General features: G+C 38.7%; 1 pseudogene; it reads right to left on the bottom strand.

Annotated features, from left to right (window-relative positions):
• Nucleotides 1-9,572: 9,572 nt before the first annotated feature.
• LOC101584067 lies at nucleotides 9,573-10,191 on the bottom strand (annotated as a pseudogene).
• Between the last annotated feature and the right edge of the window lie 2,517 nt (nucleotides 10,192-12,708).

Raw genomic sequence — 12,708 nt, 5'->3', positions numbered from 1 at the left:
GTCTTGAAGGTGATGAATTATTTTTTTCTGCATCCTATTTGTTAAGAGATCCTTTCTTACCTTTTCACTAGCTACAACAGCATCTTCAAGATCTGAAACTCTGTCTTCACTTTCATTCAAATGGTTTTGCAAGCTTGTAATTGAGATTTTAAGTTCCTGTATATCTCTTTGTCTCTGCTTCATGCGGTCTATTTCTTTCCTGCATTGCTCATTCAAGAAATCTGTCATTTTTCTAATCTCCTCTATTTTTTTTTATCAATGTCTTCTTTAGAAGCAGTTATTAATTCTTTTATAACTGAGATTTTTTTCAGATTGGGTTTCCTCCATATGTTTCTGCATCTTATTCTTTACTTCAGCTGCTATTAATTCAGATATTTCTTTTTTTATTTCAGAGATTAATTCTGATCTGAGTTCCTCTATACCTTTCTGCTCTTGTTTCTTTACTTCAGACACTATTGATTCATACATTTCAATTGAGCTAGTATATTCTGCACTTGTTCTGGGTGGGCTCGAGGTCTGAGATTGCATTTTGCTCCTTCTCTTTGTCATTTTATGTAGCAGTGACCTCTGACCTTTGGTGCAGAGCTTTGGTGCAGTTATAATCTTAGCATTTACTGAAATTTTGGTACAGGTCTGTTAAGTTTGAGTTTATCCAGTTGTGCCTGGCTTGGGTCTACATGTTGTGCTCAGCTCCTTCCTCCTGCAGCCCTTGGAAGTGAACATGTTGTGCCCCTCTGGCACCACAGTGAACCTGTTGTTTCCCTCTGGCATCACAGTGAACCTGTTGTGATGCTCTGGCACAACAATGAACCTGTTGTGACTCTCTGTTGTGCCCTGGGCCCAGGGGGTGCAGGGGAGTGCAGAAGCTCTCCCACACACTAGCTGTCCCTGAGCTTGTGCTGGGTCTGGGGGATTCCAAGAGCAAGGCAAATGTTCTCACTCACTTGGTGGGGTTTGGTGATGGGTTTCAGAGGGGTGGAGAGGTCCTTAGGGTGTGGCAGAGGGTCTCACTCATGTGGCATGCCTGGGTTTTGGTCTCATCTATGTTTTGGTATGGCAGAAAATTTGTCTGCATTTTGCTCATGTCCAGAGACTTTGCCTGAAATGGAGATTAAGCATGGTGGACTGATTAATCTTTCAAAAGAAATCTCAAAGCAGTCGAATATTGAATGAATGACATGGGTATTGTTTGGGGCTTTTAGCCAGATTTATGTTGAGAATCAAGAGCAAAGAACTCAGCAGGATGATTTAAAGTGTTGTGAGTTTGGTCAGAAATATATATATATATATATATATATATATATATATATATATATATATATTTTTTTTTTTTTTTCACTATAGAACAGTCCTTCATTTATATCCCACTTTTTTTTTCTTTTGTCAGATGGGTATTCCATTGCCATTCATATATTGTAAGTGCATGAATTTAGCAATGTGATCCAATATAGTCCAGTAGTCTATAATAGTAGTAGGTTATGTGCATGATTGGCAATGTCAGAAGTTTTTGACTTGAGCCATTTACAGCTCAGCATGTTAATATGGAGACATTGCCTACAAGAGAAGGCTTTACTTTTTAAACCACATTTTTGTACTTTTCTGCTGGATGGTTAAGACCAAGATAAAGCAAGACCTATATAATGGAAAATGTAACAGCTACTTTCTCTTAGTTCAGTGAGAAGAAAGTTTTGAACTAATAGTGCTTACACAAAATATCTTGTATGCATCTTGTACTATGAATAACTTCTACAAAGACAACAAAATGCAATGTATTAATTATTGTAACTGTCCTACTAGCCTGTTTTGAAACTGTCTCACTGCTATTTATTTCTCAATAAAATTAACATATAAAAAAGGAAGTTCCAATAAAGCTGTGGAATGCAAAGGCAGAGCTGAGAAGATCTCCATTGTCAAGAAAGAACAAGGGAATCGAAAGGATGGCCTGATGGCATCACAGGAGGTGGCAGACCTCCACCATTTGCAGCCTCAGAATTGCAAGGTAAGAGACTTTGAGGAAAAAGCCACAAAACCCCATGTTTCAGAATGGCACTGGTATAGAGAATTTGTTCCTGGAATCAGGGTCAGAGTGCTCAGTGACCTAGGCACTCAACTCCTACAGCCAAGAGAGAAGAAAGCCTAGCTAAATCTGCAGCAGGCAGTAGACCTTGGCATCATCCATGTGGCATTGGTTTAGGTGCTTGCAAAAGGCAGGAGTTCAGAGGTTGAGAAGGCTTCCACCTTGATTTCAGAAGAAGCCCTGAGAGGCCAGGCAGTGTACCCTTGAGAGGGAAGTGTGTGAAGCAGAGTGAGAAGCTTAATGTGCAGCAGAAACCTCAGAAATTAGGAAAAGCCTGGAATGTGGATCATCTAAGGGAAACTGCAAGGAGGGAGCAAAGCCAGTCTAAGAGAGAAGCCATGGGAGCTACCACCAAGTGTGCCACAGGGGCAGAGCCACACGGAGCTCACAATTTGCCACAGATTGTTCAGATGTTCCACATAGACCTACAGGACTTAATGTTTGCCCTTCTGGATTTTGGACTTGCTTTGCTCCCAATGCTTAGTTTCCTGCAGTATGTACCTTTTGGAACAATGAAGTTTATCTTGTGCCTTTGAATGATGGAAGTTTGTAACTTTTCATTTGTACAGGGGCATACAGTTAAGAGTTTGCCTTGGATCTTGGAGGAGACTTGGGACTTTTCAGCAATGCTGAAGCTGTTGGGACTTTGGCAACTCTTAGAGATGAACTAAAACACATTTTGCAGAAAGGGATGTACATGAGAACTTCAGGGGTCCAGGGGTGGCATGTTATGGTTTGTGTCTAGCTGTCCCCCTAAAGTCTCTTATATTCATGGGACAGACTTCTAAAGTTTCTCATGACACATAATCTGGTATGGGTGTGAATGCTGCTGAGATTATGGGTGTGAGTACTATACCCAGCCTGAGGCAGATGGCCTGAGTACAACTCAAGGGAGACTTGCTCTCTGTTGTCACTGTTGCTGCTACTCCCCACTTGGCTCTTCTTGTTCTTTGCTGCTGTCATGAGAAGTTGCTCTCTGCCATGTGCCACTCTGCCTTTGAGCCAGCTGAGTGTGGACTCAGTGACTGTTAGTTAAATAAACCATTTTTTCCTTCATTTTTCATGTCAGGTATTTGTCTCAGCAACAAGAGAAGAGTAGCTGAGGCAATCAATTAAAATTATTTTCTGATTTCCGTTTTGAAATCTATGTGGAATTAAGAACGCTTAGAAGGTATTTTCCTTGTTCTTCAATCAACTGGAGATTGCATATTTATTTTTTGATTACTGAATGATTTACAAGGGAAGAAAAGAAATTACTCTGAATTTCAGTCTTTTTAAACTTTGTTAATGTCAGATCTGGAAAATTTCTGCATAATTCTGTAAAGTACTTTTCTTCCAACATTGTTAGTTGTTAGTTGTCATATTCTTTGTATTACAATTAAATCAAATATGTTAATAATGCCCTCTATTTTTGTCTTCCATTTCTCTTCTCTTCTTTTATTATCTATTGAGAACTATGTTAAACTCTCCCAATACAATTACAGATTTGTCTCTCTCTTTTCACTTCCATGGTACTTCAATTTACTTATTTAATATTTTATTTAATTTATTCTTTACTCATTAGTATTTTATATAATCACACTATAAATTGGTACATTGAGTTTTATAATTGCTATATTTTCCTTTTATCATAAAATATATTTATTTGTGCCTGTAACGTCTATGAGTACTTTTTACCTTAAAGTCTAATGTTTTATTCTGCATGGCTGTCCCCCAAAGGTTCAGGTGTACAGAATTGCTGACTGGAGTTTTGTGTATTTGTTAGAGCTTTCTTTATTGTCCCATTTACGTTCTCTGACTTAGTTTCCTTCTATGATTCAGAGCAGATTTTTACTTCTCTGCCATGCTACATCAATCCTGTCTTTCACTGCACATTACCAATTCCAGATATTGTGTTTTTCTTTCTTTTTTAGGATCTCTGCTCAATTATTACATTGTTAAACTTTTGTAACCTTTAATTTATTTTTCTGCAGTTCTGTTTTTTTTTTTTATCTTAACCATTAACTAAAGGTGCTTAAGTTTCTTTTTCCAACTTTGATGTTTAGGTCATCTATAGCTCTATTCCTTTTCTTTAATTTTTCTTTTAGATTCAGACATATGGTCACCTCTTTGCTTAGTGCTTCTAGAAATTTCTGATTGAATATCAAACCATGTGTGTAGTAACTTTTACAGTTAACTGTTGATTTTGCTTGACTCAGTAAACATCCACTCTTTGCTCCTCAAAAGTGTGATGATCATTGCTATTAAGCTCATTTTCACAGTAAAGTGATGTCCAAAAGCCCTGCAGACTTGGTCTGTTTCCTTCCTCTGGCTTGTTTCTGTTCATAGGTAGCAACTTCTATATACTTCCAACTCCAAGCCTGGAGAATTATTCAGGTGCTTTTATGCAAGGGAGTCTTTCACCATTAAGAATTGCATTATATATCTGTTCTTACATGCAGGAGCTCTCTCTTTCTTAGCCTTGCCTCTTTAGAATCATTTAAATGTCTTTAGGATAATATAACACAGAAGATATATCACAATGTATTGTGAGACAGTAGGGATCTATCTTGAGAATCTCGGACTGACCACATGAACCCAGTGACCCAGGGCTATGCTCTGTGTGGTCTATTGAAACTGAGATATTGGTGAGCATCAGATACACAGGGCTGCTGCTAGAAAGATAAAGCATATTGTTTATGGTACAATTTTTCTTTTTTATAAGTATGAAGAGTATAATCTGCAAGTGTAGTATAGAAAATATGTACATATAACATTTTAATAACATTATCAATCATGATGTATTATAAAAGGTTTTGTTTGCTATATAGTTTTTAAAGATAAGATCTCACTAATTGCCTGAACTCATGACACTTTGTTTCAGGCTCTTGAGTTGTCTGGATTACAGGTACACACCTTCTATGACAGGCAGTATCAACACACCCATACATTAGAAATGCCACAAAGACATCACAGTGGGCTACCAAGTCACCAAGTAGCAGGAAGTTTTAGCTCCACCATAATCTTATGGGACTGGCACCACATATGTGGCAATACTGAATGAAGCACCTTTATGCAGTACATGACAGCACTTGGAGATGTCTGTATGTTCTGCTCAGTTTCTCTGGAGATCTAAAAATTGTCTAAAACATTAAAATGCATTTTAAAACACTGTATGTAGGAGGCTCAGCTCTTTGCCATCCTTCTGACTGACATATTAGTCCTCAGGCTTCCACCTTGTGTATCTGGCCTCAGTAGACCTCCTGTGCACTCAGTGGCAGTGTTTTGCCTGCCAAGTCTTGAATTTTTACCTCCATCCCTTTTCTGGAGTGGACCAACTGCATCCAGAGAAATGTGCTGCAGAATGTCTGTGGCCAACAGGAAGGGATGACTCAGTAACTCTTCCTAGGCTCTACACAGATTTATCCATGTGTATTTGATCCAATTTTGAAAATTTTGCTTTCTTCAAAATACATTTATTTTCATTAGTATATATGTGGAATACTTAATAAGTGCATTCATCATGGGAAATTGGCAGATACATTTTGGATCTTGATCCTGTTCCACTGTCCCCAGATCCTTGACTTGTAAAGAGTAGAAGCCTTTTTCAGACTGTCTTCTCACCCCTCAAAGTGGAATTCCTCTTCATTTTTACTGTTATGTTTTATTCCCTAAATTGCAGGTGATTCATTATGCTTGCTTATGTTCTCGACAGGGTAGAGTTTGTTTACAAAGACATATCTACCAGTTTAACAACAAATTTCCCATAAAAAGGTTTTCACAAAACTATACTGCAGATAAACACTTCTCTTTTTGAACAACTAAAAGTCAGTTTTAAAGTATAGTGAGGGGTAGTCATGAATTAAATATTTAATATAGTGCTTGACTGCTGTTAATAGAAGTGTCTATACTAAGAAAACTGTGTCCCTACTTGAGCTTATTCTGCATACATAATATGGATGAGTCCTAGAAGACAAAAATGGTAGCAAAATGAATTAACCTTTATTCCTAATTAATGATTAAGTACAGCAATTAATAATTATTTCCAATTAGATTTCTAAAACTGTCTTCAAGTAATTTATATGCATATTGTCTAGGAATATTAAATGATTGTAACTAAGAAATAAGAACATATATTTATAGTTATGAAATTACAAAAACATTTTTCTCCAGTAAATAAAACAGTATTGCATTATCACTCAAAATATAAAGTATTGGAGAATTACCCGCTCGGGCTCCCCTCCTGTCCCTCTCTTGGACAGGAGCTTTCTTTCTCTCAATAAATATATTCTGCTCATAAAAAGTATAAAGTATTAAAATAGTATATTAATCATATAAGTAATTGATTGAATGAATGCAAGAGTTAGTCAAATACCCTTTGCAGAAGGATTCTAAACACTGCAGGCTGACACTGTCTGCTGGAAGAAGTAGAGGTGTTGCCCATCCCTTAAGTGTGAATTGTGCACAGTAATGTTTTTTAAAACAGTAGAATATGGAAATAAAGATTTGGGTGTGTTAGACTGGCAACTGGTGGTCAACTTATAACACTCAGCTGAACTGAATTAGCATGGTTCTGGCTATGAAAGGCCCACTTGAGGATTGCTGGCAACAAAATAAAAAGGAGAACTACAGAGGAAAGGGTGGTGCTGTTGGTTCTCTGGAGCAGCTTGTCATGCTGGTATGAATGCAGCTGTTTTCATCATCAGAGGAACTTGGGTCCTTGTTTTGGTAAAGAATGGCAAAGATTCACATTGGGGGAGCGCTGGTCCTTACTTTGGGAATCACTTTCTAGTTCCAGAGTGGAAGATGGTGCACTGTTTAGTCCCCTAGAGAAGCTTGTGCTGGTTTTCTTGATAAGAACTTAGCTGTTCTCATTGTCATAGGAGCTCAGGACCTCATTGTTGTGAGGATGACTATGGTAATTTGGGAGGAGCTCTGGTCCTTACCTTGGGCATTGCTTCCTATCTCCCTCAGCCTGCTAGCAGACAGCCTTCATCCCACTGGCACAGGCTTTCTATCTTCCACAATTGATCTTTGGGCTTTCCCATTGCAGATCTGTAAAACAGACTTGCATGAGACATTGTTATGGTCCCTCGGCCTCCATTTGGACTTGTAGGGTGCATTGTCATGGACTCTATGTCTTCAGCTGGACTTGTAGAAGATACTGCTGTGGGATCCTGGCTGCATTCTTTGTGTCAGAAAAGAACAGATTCTTTGCACTCTTTTGTACTTGACTCTTCGGGTAATTACTATAAAATAATCCTATAAATTATGTGTCCCGTTTTTCTTTTGTTTTCTTTTTTTCAGTACTGGAGCTTGAACTCAGGACCTTACCCTTGTCAGGCAGGTGCTTATGCCACTGAGGTATCTTCCTGGCCCTGTGTTCTGTATTAAATCACTTTCCTTGAAAACTCTCACTATAACACAGTGAGAAAACTGAAACACATTACCCTAGCCATGTGAGCAAGTATGCCACAAACTGACCAACTATTTTGCAAATGTGCACCTTTAACATGAGATGAGGAGAGGGTGCTTCACCACTGGGGTCTTCCTTCCCAAAAAAGGAGATTCACCTCTGGTTTTAACAAAAACACCAGACATGTTCCCAAAAGAGGCATAGCTTAAAAATTTGATCAGCACTCAAAAGTGCCGAGATTGAAAAAAAAAAAAAAAAAAAAAAAAAAACAAGAAATGCCCAAGAAACACATTTTGCTAGATCCTAAAGAGAATTGTACTGTGGTGCCCTGGGTTGGATGCTGGAAGAGAAAAATGACAGTAATAAAAATAAAGAAAATCCTAATAAAATGTACCTTTAGGAAATGGCAATGTGTGAATGCTTTTTTTACTAGCACACTATTATCACACGTAATGCACCACTGCTGGAAATTGGACGCGACATGTGTAAAAACCATGCATTGTCCTGGCAGTAAAGTAAGGCTGTTGTAAAATTTTAGAAAAAGTTTATTTGAAAAGCAGTTTGGTTTCTCCTGTTTTTAAAGGAGAAATATAGTAAGATAATAAAATATCATACTTATTTTCTTTATTCATAATACACATAGCGTGGCACAAATTATGTGACAGTTAGATGCCATGCTGTGTATTCTATGATATATTGACTTCAAATTGTATTAAGCAATAACATGTCTATATAAGTGGTATGTACATAAATTAAGATGAAAGCTAAACAACAATTATTTGTGTTCAAAATTTAAAATATTTCATTGAATGTATTTCATACTTTTGGCATGGAGACTATTTGACTATAGTGGCTCATGCATCAAGAGAAATATTATGAAAATATTAGTCCACAAACTTTTTTTTATTTTTGGGGAGATTTTCTTTTTTTAAATTTTATTTATTTATTTATTTATATTTGTGTGTGTGGCCAGCTCAGCCCACGAGGGGGGCGGGGCTGGCTGGCATGTGGTGCTGGGGGATTGAACCGTGGTCCCTGTGCTTTGTTCTAAGTAGGTGCTTTAGATCCCTGAGCTATCTCACCAGCCCATAATTTTCTTTTATTTTAAAGACTAAATATAAGATCAAGAAAAACAAAAGCAGGGCCGGCCAAATAGCTCAGCAGATTAAAGCGCCAGCAAGCAGGCACAGGGGCCGGGCCTAACATACCGGCCCCACCCCCATGGCACGCTGAGATGGCAGTTGAGACTGTGCATGGTGGCACGCTCCTGTAATCCCAGCTTTTGGGAGGCTGTAAACAGCCAGATCAGTACGAGTCCGATCTAATAGTGAGACCATGAATACCCTGTAGACCATTCTCTAAAAAAATACAAAAAAAGAACAAAAAGAAGAAAAAAAAAGAAAAGCAAAGACCGAAACAGGGTAACATACAATACCTACGTTGCAGTTTTTCAAAATTAGACTAGCTGATTAACAGTGATTGATATTTTATCTATCTTTATTGTCAAATCTGGTGCTCAGATTAACAGATATAGTTATACAAGATGGATCACATGATTAAATATTATCACATGCTTTCAAGCAGTCTTAAAGTTTTGCTCTTGTCTATCCCCCTTCTGAAAAACTTCCCTAAAGAATGGAAAACATCATATCATAGTGATAGATGTGCACCTATGTTTATAGTAGCACAATTTGTGATAGCCAAATCTTGGAAACAAAAATGCCCATCACCTGAAGAAGGGATGAACGAGATGTGGTGTTTTTATACAATGGAATATTACTCAGCTATAAAGAAAAACAAACTTGAAGTCTTCTTAGGCAAATGGATGTAAATTGAAGCTATACTCATAAGTGAAATAAACCAGACCCACATATGTAAATATCGTACTGTCTCCATGGTACGAGAACCCAAAAGAAGAAATAAAACTGAAAAGTATAACACAGTTAAATGGAAAGAAAGTGAATTTAAGGAGTAAACAACGAAGAGATCAAAAGGAGAAAAGTCAGGAAATAAGGTAGGGACAAAACCATACATTTATATTTCCACAAACATTTTATTTGTTTATTTATTTATTTATTTTTTGAATAGACAAAAGCTCTTTTATTTGGGACCAGTCTGCTCTGTACACATAGGGCACTTCTTCAGCTCCTCCTCCTTCTACAGGGTCTGGATGATCTCCTCCTTCTTGGCTTGCTGGCGCTCCTCAAGGCGCTTGCGCACTTCCTTGGTCTTCGACCTGCGAGCCTTGTCCTGGTCAGCCAGGAGCTATTTGAGGACCTTGTCCGCTTACAGCTTGTGGATGTGCTCCATCAGGATCCGCTTGTTCTTGAACACATTCCTTCACCTTCAGGTACAGGCTGTGGAACATGTGCCAGTCGATCTTATTAGATTCCGGGTATCTCCGGAGCAGCCTATGCAGGATCCATATTCTGAGCATTTGGGTCACCTTCTCCGGCATCCAGGCATTGGCAGAACCCCTCCGCTTGCCGACTCCCAAGTGCCTGCCCTTCCGACGAGCCAAGGTATTCTTCCAGCATCGTGTCTGAGAATGGACGGTCACAGGCTTGCGGATGGCCAGTCCATCTTTGATCAATTTCCGGATCTGCTGGTGGCAATTGGCATTGACAATTTCATTGTTCTCACTGGGGTCCAACCAGACCCTTTTGCCACAGTGGAGGATGCTGGAGGCCAGCCTCTTTTGAAGCCTGAGCATACTCATGGCTCCGGCCGCCACAGCTAAAGGAAAGAAGTTTCCACAAGCATTTTAAATACAGTTCTGTCTGCACGCTCTTTGTAGCTTGGCAGTTCCTTTTTCTATCATTTCTCCTCCTTTCATAACATGACTTTTGATATATTCAATGCTTCTGGAATATCTTTTAATGATCTTTTTCTTTGTCTTTACAAAGGTATTTTTATTCCAATAATGAAATCTAGCTTTAGAATAGCTTTGCATTAATTAGTTAAAGCCACATTACTTTTATTAAGCATTCATCTATTCTATGATGATTGCTGGGGTGACAGCTTTACAACTGAGGACATTTCAACATCAAGGATTTTAGTCTAATCACCTTTAATAATGCTCAGGAATAGTCTTCTCCAATTTTAAAGTATTATGAGAGTACTTATATCTGAAAGAAATATTGGACATATGAATAAAGGAAAACCTATAATTTTCATTGCATGTGCAAACTGCATAGGTGAAGTTGAGCAGACCCTGCCCTTCCTTTATGAGGCCTGTAGCCACTTCTCTCTAAACTCCTAGACCTTTCTCTCTCCCCTCATTTCCAAGATCTTTTTCTCACCCATCATTAAAGCCTAAGACATCATCTAATAAATTTTTATGCAGTGAGTAGAGTTAGAATTAATACAACTATATTCCTTGAGAAAAGCTCCTTGTCACACTCAATGTAATCATTAATTTAATTTTTCCAGATAATATATTATACAGGCACGCATATCCCTTCATCTTTTGTGAGACACTCACAGAATGACTTAGTAAAGGAACTTCTTTTTTCCTCCAGAAAAAGAATTCTAAAATAGATTCCCCTGCAAGCCCTAGACACAAAGATGTTGACATGTTATGCCTCTGAGCAGTGTAATTTAATGCTTGGGAAACACCCAGTGTTGGGTTCTGACTGTCAATATTTCTGAAAAAAAATAGACTTTACAATGAGACCATTTACTTTCTCAGCATAGATTATCAAATAAAAACAGTAGGTTGAACAATTATGCAGCCTCTGGCAACTTACATCAGAACTAGAAATAACCCAGATTCAAAAATAACTTATGGGCCCATCAGTCAATCAAGTGAAGACGCTACTGAAAAAAGACCTACGCATCTTAGTGACAACAGAGACACCTATTTTTGTGGAGGGCTCTGCTGACAAACACTGCAGCTGCCCCGGGCCCTAAGAAAGGCTGCAGTCTGGGTGGCAGAAGGGAGGAGAATGGGCTGAGTGAACTCTGCAGCCCCGAAATCCAGTGTGAAGCAAAGGCCCATCAGACTATTTTTAGACAACCACAATTGTCCAGGGAGACTGGGGGCACAGAGGTTGCACAACTGTGTTCTTAAATAAACATATATTTGGATTAGTGTCATAAAACCTTACACTGGGTTTTCTCCAGTGCCCCACAGCTTGACTGCTGGGACCTGAGAATAAAGCAGCACATCACATGGCAACTGGTGGGCTGAGGGGGAAGGGAAAAGAATCTGTTCAAGGCCCCAAAGAACACGAGCCATAAAGCTGCTTACTGGCACTGAGACCTCCACAAAGCGCCTGTCCTTTCCTCCTCCTCTGCCTGAGTAAACTCGGTGCCTAGAGCTAGACGCAAAAAGGCTGCTTTGGCTAGGAGGGTCCAAATATATTTGGGAGGTGGGCAAAGGCTGTGCTTCAGATTGGAGCACTTTTTAAAGACCGTGGTCAGGGCTGGGGGCATTGCACTTGCTTTCCATGTGGGAGGCCTTCAATTCAATTCAAACACTGCTGAATGAATAACATAAAAACAAAGACTCTGATCAGTAAGTCACCACACACTGCTACCTCAAATAGGATTCTGTGAAGGTGGATTTATTGCATTATTTCAGCTTATTCTGAAACAATAAGAAATCAACTGACTCCATCCCTTTTGAGCATGGAATCAATTTGCAAAATCATTTTGATGATAAACCGCAAACATATACTTGCAATGTGACCTGAGGAGTGTGATAGTAAAATGATGTGACTATGGCTATTTTCTGTCCCCATGGCACAGAGGAGACTTGAAAGAATACATCAGCGGGATGATGACTGAGGTTCCACATTATTCAGAACACCTAGGAAGAGAAATAGCAACTGTGGAAGCAATATGGAGATTGGGACAAAGTTGAAACTTACCTGCCCAGTGCTCCTTAAGACTGGAAGGTCTCTAAAATCAAAAGCATGAAATGTTCCAGCAGCTCTTACTACCCAGAGGAGTCTTTGGAGTAATGATGTCTAAACATAATGTGGGGTTTGAAGAGAATACTTAAACAAAAAAAGAACATTAGGTGAAAGCCAAACATGTCAAAATAAGGTATAGACTTTGGGTAACAATGATCTACATCAACTTGTTGGCCATGACAAAAATAGCTTAGTGTTACAACAATAGAGGAAGTTGGCATGGGGTGTATGGTAACTCTGTATTATCTTCACAACTTGATTGTGTTTGTGGGGGTCCATCTTTGCTTATTCTAAATAAAATACTTATTTTAAAAATA

The sequence above is a fragment of the Octodon degus genome, unplaced genomic scaffold (genome assembly GCF_000260255.1).
Source record: "Octodon degus isolate 3935 unplaced genomic scaffold, OctDeg1.0 scaffold00111, whole genome shotgun sequence".
Classification (NCBI taxonomy): Eukaryota; Metazoa; Chordata; class Mammalia; order Rodentia; family Octodontidae; genus Octodon; species Octodon degus.
This window is presented reverse-complemented; position numbering and strand designations above follow the sequence as displayed.